This window comes from Anastrepha obliqua, chromosome 3, assembly GCF_027943255.1.
Source record: "Anastrepha obliqua isolate idAnaObli1 chromosome 3, idAnaObli1_1.0, whole genome shotgun sequence".
Classification (NCBI taxonomy): Eukaryota; Metazoa; Arthropoda; class Insecta; order Diptera; family Tephritidae; genus Anastrepha; species Anastrepha obliqua.
Genome location: NC_072894.1, coordinates 82,113,353 through 82,127,187, shown reverse-complemented (window position 1 = coordinate 82,127,187; position 13,835 = coordinate 82,113,353). Strand labels below are relative to the sequence as shown.

Below are 13,835 nucleotides of genomic sequence, written 5' to 3'. Positions count from 1 at the left end.
GAAGTAAAAGGAGAAGATCAAGGAAGCATTAGAAGAACATACGAGGTGTGTTAAAAAATAAGGCGAATTTTCAAATTTCGCGGGCTACGTACATTCTTTCGTACGACTTTCGATTATTATTATTTTTTTTTATTTTTGTACACTCGCCTCGAAGATATGTTCACGGTTTTAGGATGTTTAGTTTGTTTGTGAGAGGCATAAATAAGACAAGTGTTTCGTGCTCGCCGATTTTCCGCTACTTGCACTCACAAGTGTTAATGACATTGTGAAGCAGCATTAGGCAGTTTATTTTTAATAAATCATCTAATTTGACAGAATTTATGTTTAAGGCAAAAACTGATATGTGATAACGACATTTTACACAATACACGTATCTGCCGATGTTGTTGTAGAGAACATTAAGTTCACAACGGCACAGAGTGTCACAATTGGCATACAATTCAGATCCCTACAATAAGGTTGGTAACCGAAATGTTTTAGCTAAAATCAGTCGAATTTTCACTTTGGTAAAGTGCTGGATAACCCATAATCAACGGAGCATGCGTTGCCTTGTTGAAAGTCATCTTGTAAATAACGATACACTGAGATTTGCTCGGATTTAAAAGTAACCCATTGTCACATCCCCACTTGCTGACGTGATCTAGCCAGAGTTGAGGTTATTGATACAATTATTGACGGGTACAAAAAGGCAGCTGACATATAATTGGATATCATCCGCGTATACATGAGTATCCTAATATTTTAACACACTTTAAACATCGTTTATATATTTATAACACAAACAATAGATGGCCGAGAATTTAGCCTTGGATAACGCCTTTAGTTACGAGTAAATATGTTACATAAGTATCATATAACATCATCGGCACAAACAGCTTGCGAGCGATCACTGAGGTATGATTTTATTAAATTTAATGCTGTCGATAAGAAGTAAAACAAGTTGCTATGTTTCAAGGCTAGAAGATCGTAGTTAACAGTGACGAAAGCTCTTGGATCCATAATTGTTAATAAAGTTACGCGATCGTTATCGATGTTGAGTCTGATGTCATCCTATACTATCATAGAAGTATAATTAGCGCCGTTACCGATTGACAAGCAGATAACGACTCAGAAAATAATTTATCTGATCATGCAATATGCACTTAAGTACCTTGTACAAAAAAAGTTGAAATTGCGATAGGTCTAAAATCCCCATTTAATTTCTTAATCGCAATGATTTTAGCTGAGGTTTTTCAGGTCAAAGATCTGATAATAAAAATCAGTAATAAAGTCGTTAGTCGTCGTAGCCGAATGTATTGGTGCGCCACTACCATTCTGTAGTGCATGGGTTCGAAACCCCAGGCATGAAAAACTGATTTCTAATAGCAATCGCTCCTCGGCAGACAATGGAGAGCCTTCCATGAAAAAGCTCCTTATAAAAAATCATGCGCTGTTCGGAGGCAACATAAAACTGTAGGTCCCTCCATTTGTGGAACCACATCAAGACGCACACAACAAACAGGAATTGGAGTAAACGCCATTATATTCATATACATATATATTATCTATACTAATATTATAAAGAGGAAAACTTTGTTTGTTTGTTTGTTTGTAACGAATAGGCTCAAAAACTACTGGACCGATTTTAAAAATTCTTTCACCATTCGAAAACTACATTATCCAAGAGTAACATGGATTACATTTTATTTTGGAAAAATATAGGGTTCCGTAAGATATTTGGATTTTTCGGACACAAACTGAAAAAAATCTTATATATAAAATAAAGTCAACTTTTTGTGTGTGTTCGCTAACCGGCCGTGTCTGCACCGAATTAAACCAAACTTACACACAATGTTAAGAAGGTATTGAAGATGGTTTCCGTATAGTTTGGATACCTATTGGTGGATAAGGCTCGAGATATAGGTCAAAACGTGGACCCGGGTAACCTTCGGATGTGTATGTACAATATGGGTATCAAATTGAAGCTGTTGGTGAATGCTTTAGTACAGAGTACTTTTCATGCCGCTCCGTGACTGGGGTCTCGAGATATAGTTCAAAACGTGGACCCTAGAATATGTTTGTACAATATGGATATCAAATTGAAGCTGTTGGTGAATGCTATAGTACAGAGTATTTTTTATGCCGCTCCGTGACTGGGGTCTTGAGATAGAGACCAAAACGTGGACCCTAGAATGTGTTTGTACAATATGGATATCAAATTGAAGCTGTTGGTGAATGCTTTAGTACAGAGTATTTTTCATGCCGCTCCGTGACTGGGGTCTCGAGATATAGGTCAAAACGTGGACCCGGCTAACCTTTGGTTGTGTATGTACAATATGGGTATCAAATGAAAGCTGTTGATAAGTGCTTTAATACGGGGTAATTTTCATACCTATTGATGACTAGGGTCTGGAAATATATGCCAAAACGTGGACCCGCCGTGTCTTTGCACCGAATTAAACCAAACTTATGCACATTGTTAAGTAAGTATTGAAAATGGGTTTCGTAAAGTTTGGTTGTAATTCGGAGCAGTGGCAACGGGTACACCGTTCTTTTGAGCCAGCCATAATGTCGCTTACTTTTTTAACGCTTGGGGCGGAACTGAACTGTCGAATTACACTGTCACAGAGTTACAATGTGTTAATATTTCTTTCTGATTTGGATGCCATAAGGAAAAAACGTAAGTGCAACATGTAAAAATTGTTTGTGAATTTTTTTGGAGTGGATTTTGGAACAGTGAATAATTTCTTACGAAATTTGAGAATTTAATGTGAAATCCGAATGAAATTATGTGTTCGTGGAAAAAACAATTTTTTTCGTTTTTTTTTTTTTTGAAAAATATAAATGGATAATGGTTAAAAAAGCTCCAATGCTTAATAAAACATATAAATTGAAACGAAAAATTCATGGATGATCAGGAAAAAAGACGATTGTTTATTCATATGCGTTGATTTGAAATTTAAAAACAATCTTCTTTTTTCCTGATTTTCAATTTATATTTTATATTTACTCAAAAACAAATAGAAAAACAAAAAATATTGTTTATGCCAAAGCGCTTGAATAAAGAATAAAGAAATAAATAATATGAAAACCATATATTTTCTGTTCTAAACCATATCTATTCTATTTTAGTGTGCCCAGCGAAGGGGGCCGGGTTTGCTAGTATTATATATAAGTATTTATACATCTATCGACTGATTAAGTGGGCAAAACAAACATTTATATTAAAATATGCAGAAGAGCATAACTACTAGGTAATCAATTCAAAACACGCCGCAGTTTTTTCCCACATAAGCGCAATAAATAAGATATTAAAATCAAACCTATTCGAAAAAATTCAAAACGAATCGCTTCATTCATCAGTCAGAGTTGAAATAAAAAATGGCTTTGTAAAATTCAGTATTTTTATACTATAATAATAACAACAATGCCTTCTTAAGTTTTCTTTTTTGTGATAAATCTATTCATTTTTACCGACGGCATTCCTCAAAAGCGCACTAATGTATAAGTAGTTGTCACTTCTTGACTACTCTAGTTCACGGTCATAACATTTCAATTGTCAGACCTGTCGGCGACAAAGATGCGCGTCAAAAAGACGATTGTTTAGATATTCGTTGACGCAGCGGTCAATTAGACGGTGAGTTAAGTAATTGTCAATATCAATTTTGTTCGAAACCTTTAAGACGAATAACTTCATATGAGTGCATATATGTGAATTTACATATAGAAATATACACTCAGCAACCAGACTGTGCATACAGAAATCAACCAAGAGTACATATGCCGCCGTAGCCAAATGAGTTGATGCATGAGTACCATTCGGAATTCGAGGAGAGCGTAGGTTCGAATCTCGGTGAAACATCAAAATGAGGAAATTTTTTTCTAATAGCGGTCGTCCCTCGCAAAACCTCCGAGTGTATATCTGCCATGAAAAAGCTCTTCACAAAAAATATTTGTCGTTCGGAGTCGGCTTGAAACTGTAGGTCCCTCCATTTGAGGAGCCCCATCAAGGCGCGTCACAAATACGAGAGGAGCTCGGCCAAACACCCAAACGTGTGTACGCGCTAATTATATATATATATATATATATTATATATATATATATATGTATATATACACATATATATTAAGCATGTTTAACAGCAGTCTCCGAAAGCGAAAACATAAAACAAATATTAGATCCAAAAAACCACCTGGATACGCTCACTACACTGCAATTATATTAGATACTTGGATTACCCAACAACACCTCTATCTTACTAACCACAAGTCTTTTCAATGCTATACTAGAATTTTAATATTTGCAGCCGACGTAACCTAAGGGACTATGGAAGAAAAAGTCCGGTCGTCCCTCGGCAGGCAATGGAAAACCTCAGAATGTATTTCTGCCATGAAAAAGCTCCTCATAAAAAAAATATCCGTCGTTCGGATTCCTTTTCTACACACTTAATTCCATTTTTTACACAAAATTTATGCAACTTCTTTGATCAATTTTTTTGATAGCAGAAAATTTCCGAACACGCAAAACACTTCTCTTATTAAGCTTTTCACAAACCAACTAAATTTTCGACCTTTCTTAGCCAAAGTTACGAATTATTTAAACAATTATGATAAGTAATACAAGATATTATGTGAAGTATGCGCCATTGGAAGCTACAACTTTACTCCATCTTTCAGGCAGCATACGGACTCCTCTGACAAAAAATTCGAGTTCTTTTGACTTGATCCATTCAGCCCCTCTAAATATTTCTCGACCGATTTAGCAACATGTGGCCTGGTGTTGTCATGCAGCAAAATCAGTTTGTTATGTCTACCGTCGCATTTTGACTGCTTCTCTTTGAGAGCTCGATTCAAACACATTGGCTGTAGTCGATAACGATCGCCAGTAATGGTTTCAACTGGTTTAAGGAGTTCATAATAGATGACATCCTTCTGATTCCATCAGATGTACAACATAACCTTTGAAGCATGTATTTTTTTTTTCGTCACCTGGCAGACTCCAATTTTTTCGACGCTTAGGGTTATCATAATAGATAAATTTTTCATCGCCAATGACAATGCGATGCAGAAAACCTTTTCTTTTCTGCCATTCAAGAAGCATCTCACACGTCACCAAACGTCTCTGGATATCTCTCTCCTTCAATTGATGTGGTACCCAGTTACCTGCTTTCTGGACCATTCACATCGTGTGCAAACGTTTACCAACTATTTAGACATATCTTCAAGGGTTCGACATGAGTATTCATCCAATAATTGTTGTTAAATATCATCGAATTTTGTCGGTAGCGATTTTTATCACTTACGTCGAAATTTCCACTTTGGAAGCGTCTAAACCACTCTTACAAGTTGTATTTGTTGAAGCGTGATTACTGTAAATATTGATCAATATGCGACACATTTCAGCTGCATTTTGCTTTAAAAGGTAATAATGAAGCATGACTTCCCGTAAATGTGGTTTTTTCGGGACGAACTTAGGCATTTTGGCGTCAGATAAAAAAGGATCTTTGCGGTTCACATGAATGTCAACTACTGCGATCGAGACCTCGCATATACACCTTCAAATCACCAGTATATTACTTGAGCGAACACAAAAAGCAGGGACACCTCTTTTACGAGGGCGGAAACTTATTCCCATACCCAATAGATTGCTAAAACCGTGAACATATCTTCGAGACGAGTGTACCAATATAAAAAAAAAATATAATAATCGAAAGTCGAATCTACGTAGCCCGAGAAATTTGAAACCTTCACCTTGTTTTTGAACAGACCTCGTACATTGTGTATGGGTATACCTACAACAAATTTATACTGCACATTGCTATTATACAATTCCATTATAAAGCCAATATGTATGTATGGTGTACAGCTTTGGGGCACTACCTGTTCTACTAACATTTATAACATTAATGTCAAAGAGTACAGTCAAAGACACTTGGAACAATACGTATATTAGCAGCGCTCAAAAACAAAAGCATGCATAGAGATATTCAAATACCGATGGTAGGTGACGAAATCAAAAATAGTAGAGAAAAATAATTCAAAAAATTCCAGACCATCCCGGATCCTCTTGCTGCTGTCCTTGTACACACAATCAGCATATCACGTCCATGACATAAAGATCACTACCCCTTAGATGGAGATTCCTAGGCAAAAACGAGCTCCCCAATGGGCTAACAAACAGATAAACTTAATAGGTTAAAATAAAAAAACTTGCCGTTAGGATTAAATTTAGTTATAAGCGATCTAGTAAATAAAACTATGTGTTAAAAAAATAGTAAATTTAAAATATTATGTCAGTAATAATGGACCCAAAGTGAAAAGCAATGGTTGAAAATTTGTAATCAAATTCATGAAATAAGAGCAACTGTCGGTAGAATGTCTTACCACGGTCTGATCGACTACCATTTCTGCTAAATGTGTTTTGCAGCTGATCCAAAAAATATTCTTGTCTGATAGTAACAAAAATTGCAGAAGATAATAAGGATCAAAGATATAATATACTATGCGAAATAATTAAAAATCCTAGTATCTATTACCAGGTATTCAACAGAAATGACTTTGGCTTGTCAAGGAAAGACTTGTGGCATAAAGTACATACTATACTCTTCAAGCACGAACGCAAATTCCGAACATTTGTATAAAAGATGGGCAACTCGAGTGGAGAAAACCAGACATCGTCCTCATACGCAAAGGTCAAAATTAAGATTTCCATCACTCAAAATCATTTTTTATTTTGCAAAAAAAATCTTCAAAAAAAAAAAAAAATGCATGATTAATTTTGCAGAAATCAAAACCAGATCTTATTTTATGCTGGGTAAAAAATTCGTGGCATAATCTTTTAAAATTATTTCATTAGATGACAATGTGTCCTTCTCCTATTTAGGCAGGCATAGTAAATTGAAAACTTCGAAGCCGCTTTTCTCGTATTTTTGTTTTTTTTAAATTATGACGCCCATCCAAAGACACAATGAATTTAGCTGAAGCTATGCTAATCAAACGTAATGGGTATTCAATTTCATACTAACACCTATAGTAAACAAAAAACAGGTATGTACGAGTACAATAAAAGCAACATTGATTTTTTTTATTTAAACGCAGCCTTTGGCATATGCCACTATTGAAATCTATATATATGTAAGGCGGCCCCCGTAGCCGAATGGGTTGGTGCGTGATTACCATTCGGAATTCACAGAGAGAACGTTGATTCGAATCTCGGTGAAACACCAAAATTAAGAAAAACATTTTTCTAATAGCGGTCGCCCCTCGGCAGGCAAGACAAACCTCCGAGTGTATTTCTGCCGTGAAAAAACTCCTCATAAAAATATGTTCCGTTCGGAGTGGGTTTGAAACTGTAGGTCCTTCCGTTTGTGGAACAACATCGAGACGCACACCACAAATAGGAGGAAGAGCTCGGCCAAACACCCCAAAAAAAAAATATATATATATACAATATATGTAAGTAGTATTTTTGCTTTTGTTAAGATGCTACTTTTTATTTCCTCTATGTAACTGTTTTTGTTAAAAACGTTTATCCAAAGCAACAATAATATGTAAGAATGAAACTTTAACACATTGAGCATCTTTTTTAGTGGTAGCAAAATTGCACGTTCTGGTTGTACATCTAAGTAAATGCTCGTGTCTAAAATGAAACCTTGATAAAAGACTGCGCCTATTATGTATTTAAGCTATTTAATAATAATGGTTGCTGAGTCGCTTGTTACTTGTATTTCGTTAGTTGCTGTTCAACGCTCAATAAATTTGACACTAACAGTCACTGGTCGTAAGCACAAAAAACACATAACAACAGTAACTCAAATCGCAGTGACAGCTTCACAATGCTCGCTGATCTTATACACCTGCACCCCTTATACGAGTACAACAGATTGCTATTTACATACTTCAATCGACAATGTTATGCGTACACACGCGTTTTTGCGATCAGACACAATCTATTATAACTAATTTTAAGAGTCTCCAAAAATGCCGACAGACGCCAAGTAAACGTGAAGTTTTAGTTTCGCACGTCTCTTATTATTTACAGTTTTTGTCTGTGCTATGTTTCAGTACATATAAGCAATAAGGTGATCACCGGAGCCCAGTGCGTTTGAACGCGACAACCAGTTGTTCTGTGTTCGAAAACCACTGTGGGCGCGAAACATGATTTCCTTCTACTCGCAGCAGCCGCTCTTTGTATCACACTTTCCTCTACGAGCAAAACTCATCAAAAGTTACGATTCAGATCATTTAAGATCACTTTTAAATCCCTTTTACACTGACAAAGAAGACGTTAAGAAGATGTTTAATTAAAAAAAAATAAATAATTGGCGCGTACACTTCTGTTAGGTGTTTGGCCGAGCTCCTCCTCCTATTTGTGGTGTGCGTCTTGGTGTTGTTCCACAAATGGAGGGACCTACAGTTTTAAGCCGACTCCGAACGGCAGATATTTTTATGAGGAGCTTTTTCATGGCAGAAATACACTCGGAGGTTTGCCATTGCCTGCCGAGGGGCGACCGCTATTAGAAAAATGTTTTTATTAATTTTGCTTTCACCGAGATTCGAACCAACGACCTCTCAGTGAATTCCGAATGGTGATCACGCACCAACCCATTCGGCTACGGCGGCCGCCATTTTGTTTAATTAGTTTTGTATTTAAAGTATGTAGTTATTATCCACATCAAATTGTCTACTATCACACACATTACCCACCAATTGAACCTAAGAACAATATCAAGCAACTATGATATGATAGTATCTTACATCTGATTGTGCCTACCATGTAGAAAACAATTTTCAGAGGTTGGCAGACTAATAAATGCGCATGTACATACATAATACAACTGTAAAATTAATTGAGAATGTAGCAAGTGTAGCGCAAATTAATTTCGAATGCGTTAGTTTTAAAAAACCTATTTCTATTACTAGGTAAATACAAAGTATACGAAAATGCATGTGAACTTCATGGTTTTAAATTGCCATGTTTTGTGTGCAAATGACGAATACCTCGGTCGTCTCAGATTCATAATAAGTGGCCAACTTAACAAGTTTCGAATGACAATAGGCAGTGCGGAGCACGTGCGAACTCTTATTATTCAACTGAACTTGGAAAAAAATAACAACCTCAATTGTATGAAGGAAAGGGAAGTGCTTAACCCATACACACGAGCTTGCATTTCAAATAAGTTATGAGCAAGTGAAGTTATGAAATAAAAGTTTAAAGTTATTTCAGTTTAAAATCTAATTAAATAAAGGGTGTTTTTTTTAGAGGTTAGGTTTTCAAGATGAAATAAAACGTATATAATTTAATGTTATGGCCAAGAATTTAGCTTTATTATAAAGATAAGGGTTTGCCATTATGTTTTAAAAATGATTTCGGGCAAGTGACCGCCGCGGCTGGCTCGAATAAATTCCAGCCGAGAGGCCCAATTTTCGACCACTTTTTGCAGCAATTGGGGCCGTATGTCAGCAATAACGCGCCGAATATTCTCTTCCAAGACGTCAATCGTCTCGGGCTTATCTGCGTAGACAAGCGACTTCACATAGCCCCACAAGAAATAGTCTAGCGGTGTTATATCGCACGATCTTGGAGGCCACGCCACAGGTCCACGGCGCGAGATAATGCGCTCACCAAAAGTTTCCTTCAATAAATCGATTGTTGCGTTGGCTGTATGGCATGTAGCGCCGTCTTGTTGGAACCAAAGGTCGTCCACATCAACATCGTCCAATTCAGGCACGAAAAAGTCATTAATCATGGCTCTATATCGCTCTCCATTGACTGTAACATTATGGCCGGCTTCATTTTTAAAGAAATATGGACCAATGATTCCCTCTGCCCATAGAGCACACCAAACAGTGACTTTTTGAGGATGTAACGGCGTCTCAGCAATGGCTTGTGGATTATGTTCACTCCAAATGCGACAATTTTGCTTATTGACATACCCATTCAACCAAAAGTGAGCTTCATCGCTGAACAAAATTTTCTTGTTTGAACCGAACCATTATTTTCGTAATAAATTTGCACGATTTGCAAACGTTGTTCAGGTGTAAGTCTATTCATTATGAAATGGCAAACCAAACTGAGCATAAATCAAGTGACAGCTGTCAAAAAGACCATCTACGAAAAAAGTAGTGCCAACTTGAAAACCTAACCTCTAAAAAAACACCCTTTACCTTAACCTTTGCATCATCGCTGACATACTAAGCATGCAGCTACGCTTTACTAGTCGTTTTTAATGGAAGAGTACTTTGTGAGTCAGTTGTGAGTCAGTGAATGCACTCTTTGATATTAGAACGGAATTCATCAGATCCCTTGATAAACTAGGTAGTCGAAACCGAATGGTCAGTTTGAAGAAATAAAGTAGACAATACTTAAAATAACACTGCATTTAAAAAATCAGTACTGGCTTTTACTCAGAAAAAAATCTGAGCAAAAAGAAAGAAAAGTATTATTTCCTCCTTAGAACCTCTGACAGACGATTTGTTATTGCTCGCATCAATTTTATAATCGCCTTGAGATAAACTTGTTCGTGCAAGTAGGATGACTTTTTTCACCAAATATTTGTGCTTTATATTATGTTGTCGTATTTTGCGCTCTAGTGAATCCCATAAATTTTCAATGGGATTGATGTCTGACAACTGAAGTGGGGTATGCAACTAATTTGGCATATTATAAGGGACCCAAAACAAGACAATCCCGGCGGTATTCTTCGAGTCGTTGCCCTGTCGGCCTGTTCTGCGCTCTCTACTAAATTTTTATTAGACACTTCGAGCTATCCCCATTTATCCACAGTGCCTTCAATAAATGCTCAGTTCCCCACTCCTCTACTAGCTTTCCACCCATAGCTTTATGTCTAAAATTCAACATTTTTTCTCGTTCCCCAGAATTGTGCTGGCTTATTTTGAGCTCTTTAACAAACGTAATTCGCTTTTGGACGACTAGGCTTTGCTACCATTTTTTTTTTAATTTGAAACTTTTGATCGGATCTTTTGACTATGACCCATGACCCTTCTCACGTCAGGACTTGTTTGTTTGGTCAGCAGGAAACAAATACTCCCATAAACACACCACAACTCAAATTGCATTCTCAGTTCACCGTTCATTCAAATTAGCACAAAAAACCAGCACAACTCTGTTTGTACCAATTAAGAATTAACTAAAATTATCGACATTATTTGAATCAATATTTGCCATCATTTTAATAATAAATATTATTTTACATATTCGCATTCCAAACTATAATTTTAAAAGTTTTTTCCCAAATTCATTGTAGGCGTATTGTGGCCTGGTGTTATTCCATAAAAATCCATGCAATACCACTTCAAGTCGGTACTGTGGCAGATGTTTAGAGAATGATGAGTTAGAACCGTATCTGCGACGTATTAACTTGGACGCTGTTCTGTACTGTTCGAAATTTTTACTCTCGTTTTTACTTTAGTACTCCTCTTTATTTTAAAGTAATATGACTTAGTATGTCACCTTCTGGGACAGTAACTGAAATTTAACCTTACTCCCGCTAAAGTGTAACTGATTTATTTTGAATTATATTCAAGAGTAGTACGCTAAAAAGAATTTAATATTACCAAAAAAATGCACCATACAACATCCATTTTTTACTTAGAACCATCAATATGATATAACATTTTAAATACAATTATAAATACGTACAAACAATCATTGTGTGTTTAAGTTATTTGCATTTAAAGGTGTGAATAAAATATCAATATAACACATCATGAATGAAAAAACTGACAACTTTTAAGAGTAATGTTTGGGTTCATTACTCTACTCCGAACAAAATCTGGTTTTCAAAAATTTTTATTCACAAAAATATTTAGTATCCCCGTAGGATGGATTAAATGGACCACCCAGTTATTTTCCATACTATACTTTAATTCTGCCGCCATAGTCGAATGGATTGGTGCGTGACTGCCATTCGCAGTACGTAGGTTCGAATATCCGTGAAACACCAAAAATGAAGAAAAAGTTTGCGGTCGCCCCTCCGCAAGCAATGGCAAACCTCCGAGTGTATTTCTGCCATTAAAAAGTTCCTCATAAAAAATATCTGCCGTTCGGAGTCGTCGAACCTCCATATAGGATGTAAGCGCCAATTTTATATACAGATATATACTTTATTCTCTCCGTTATTCACACACAATCTTTCGATTACTCTTCAATGTTGTACATAATATACATATATGTATATATTATATTTTTTGTCATAACTTCGCTTCAGACGTTAAAAGCGTGCGACTCATTATTAGAGTATTTTATTTGTTTGATTTACTGATTTGATTTTATATGAGCAAATGTGGGCATGATCATATAAAAACCTTAAAAATTCTTAACGACTAAAGTAAATTGTTCATTTGTAAAACTTAATGTGCTTGAATCAGATGGATAACAAACCTCCAATCAAAATTTTGTACAAAACCTTCGAACTACACTTTTGGGAGCAATTTAATTTGTTTTTCAAACTCACTTCTCTTTTTTGCACAATGGAAAAATTTCAATGGTCAAGGGGAAAATTTTCGATGTCTCAAACAAAACATTGTTATTTTTGATGCATCGATTTTTCCGACATCCTTATCGAAGCTGTATGCTAAATGGATACGTATGTATTTATATGTAAGATTTATATAAAAAGATACATCAAGCTTCATGGATATGGCTATCTCCAAATGATCGAATGCGAAATCAAATCAAATCAAAGACGGAAGGCATGCTTCCGGTGTCTTGGACGTGTGCGCCATCCAAGGTGCTAATATCGTCTTGGACAATAATCTTATGACACCCAAGATCCACACACGCCTCTGTGAAGCAAAAAGTACGCAAGGAAAGTTTGACGTCAGAAATCTGCAAACGCTACATATAACCCTCAACCATTTGGCAGCTCGGCTCAAGCACCTTATCACTAAAAGTTCTGTTCAACCAAACGATACTTGCGGTTTCTCAGTCGTTACGTACCGCCGCTGAAAAAGGCATTGGCTTTCAGCGAGCCCAACTGATACAATAAGGAATATTGAATCACAGATGCCCTATATAGAAAGCGCGGTCGACAGGGCGGACAGAAGGTGCGGCAATTTAGAGAAGGTTTCAAGACCTTCCAATTTCCTATAAAAACGAAGACGGTGATCTGATGACTGACATCCAGATTGCACTTAGGATATCGAGGGAATACTTCTCCGCGTTACGTAGTAGTAGCAGCGGAAACAACTAAGGAGAACTAATACGGCTATGCAAAATGACGTTGAGCAATTGCACCAGCTCCATTTGAACTGCGGAGGACCTCCCCGAGGCGTTTGATACCTAACGAGATTTCAGATAAGGCGACTCAGTCTCGACAGTCTCACTAATTGGTATCGTGTCTTCACTAAACTTCCAACATCGGTTGATATATGTACAACTCCACAGCCCAGTTTGGGAATATAGAGGTAGTATTCCCGAATCTCTATTAAATATATGTGCACATGTATTATATATGAAACACTAGTGAGCGCAATCGAATCGGTGCGCAAAATAAAATATTACAAGAAGGCGAAAAAAACGTATTTTTTCAGTCAGATGATGGCCGAAATATACACGTGTGTGGCGCAAAATTAATCAACCAAATTTGTTTGTGAATAACTTTTTTACTAAATACAAAAACAAAACAAAACATAGCTTGTCTATATGTATACTACTGCTGTCTAGTTCACAAGTGTCAAATAAATCTTGACCACTTTGTATATAAAATTTCCGATTACGAAGTAGTTTCCATGCGGTATACATTACATGTATGTATCAGGTGCCTTTTTAAGAGCTTGATAACTTAAGATGATACAATATTACAAAACAGAATTATTGTTGTAATAACTTTTTT

General features: G+C 36.3%; 1 protein-coding gene across 1 annotated transcript in view; it reads right to left on the bottom strand.

Annotated features, from left to right (window-relative positions):
- The window catches only part of LOC129241814 (probable serine/threonine-protein kinase dyrk1), a 109,666-nt gene that overhangs the window by 90,993 nt on the left and 4,838 nt on the right, over window positions 1-13,835 (bottom strand).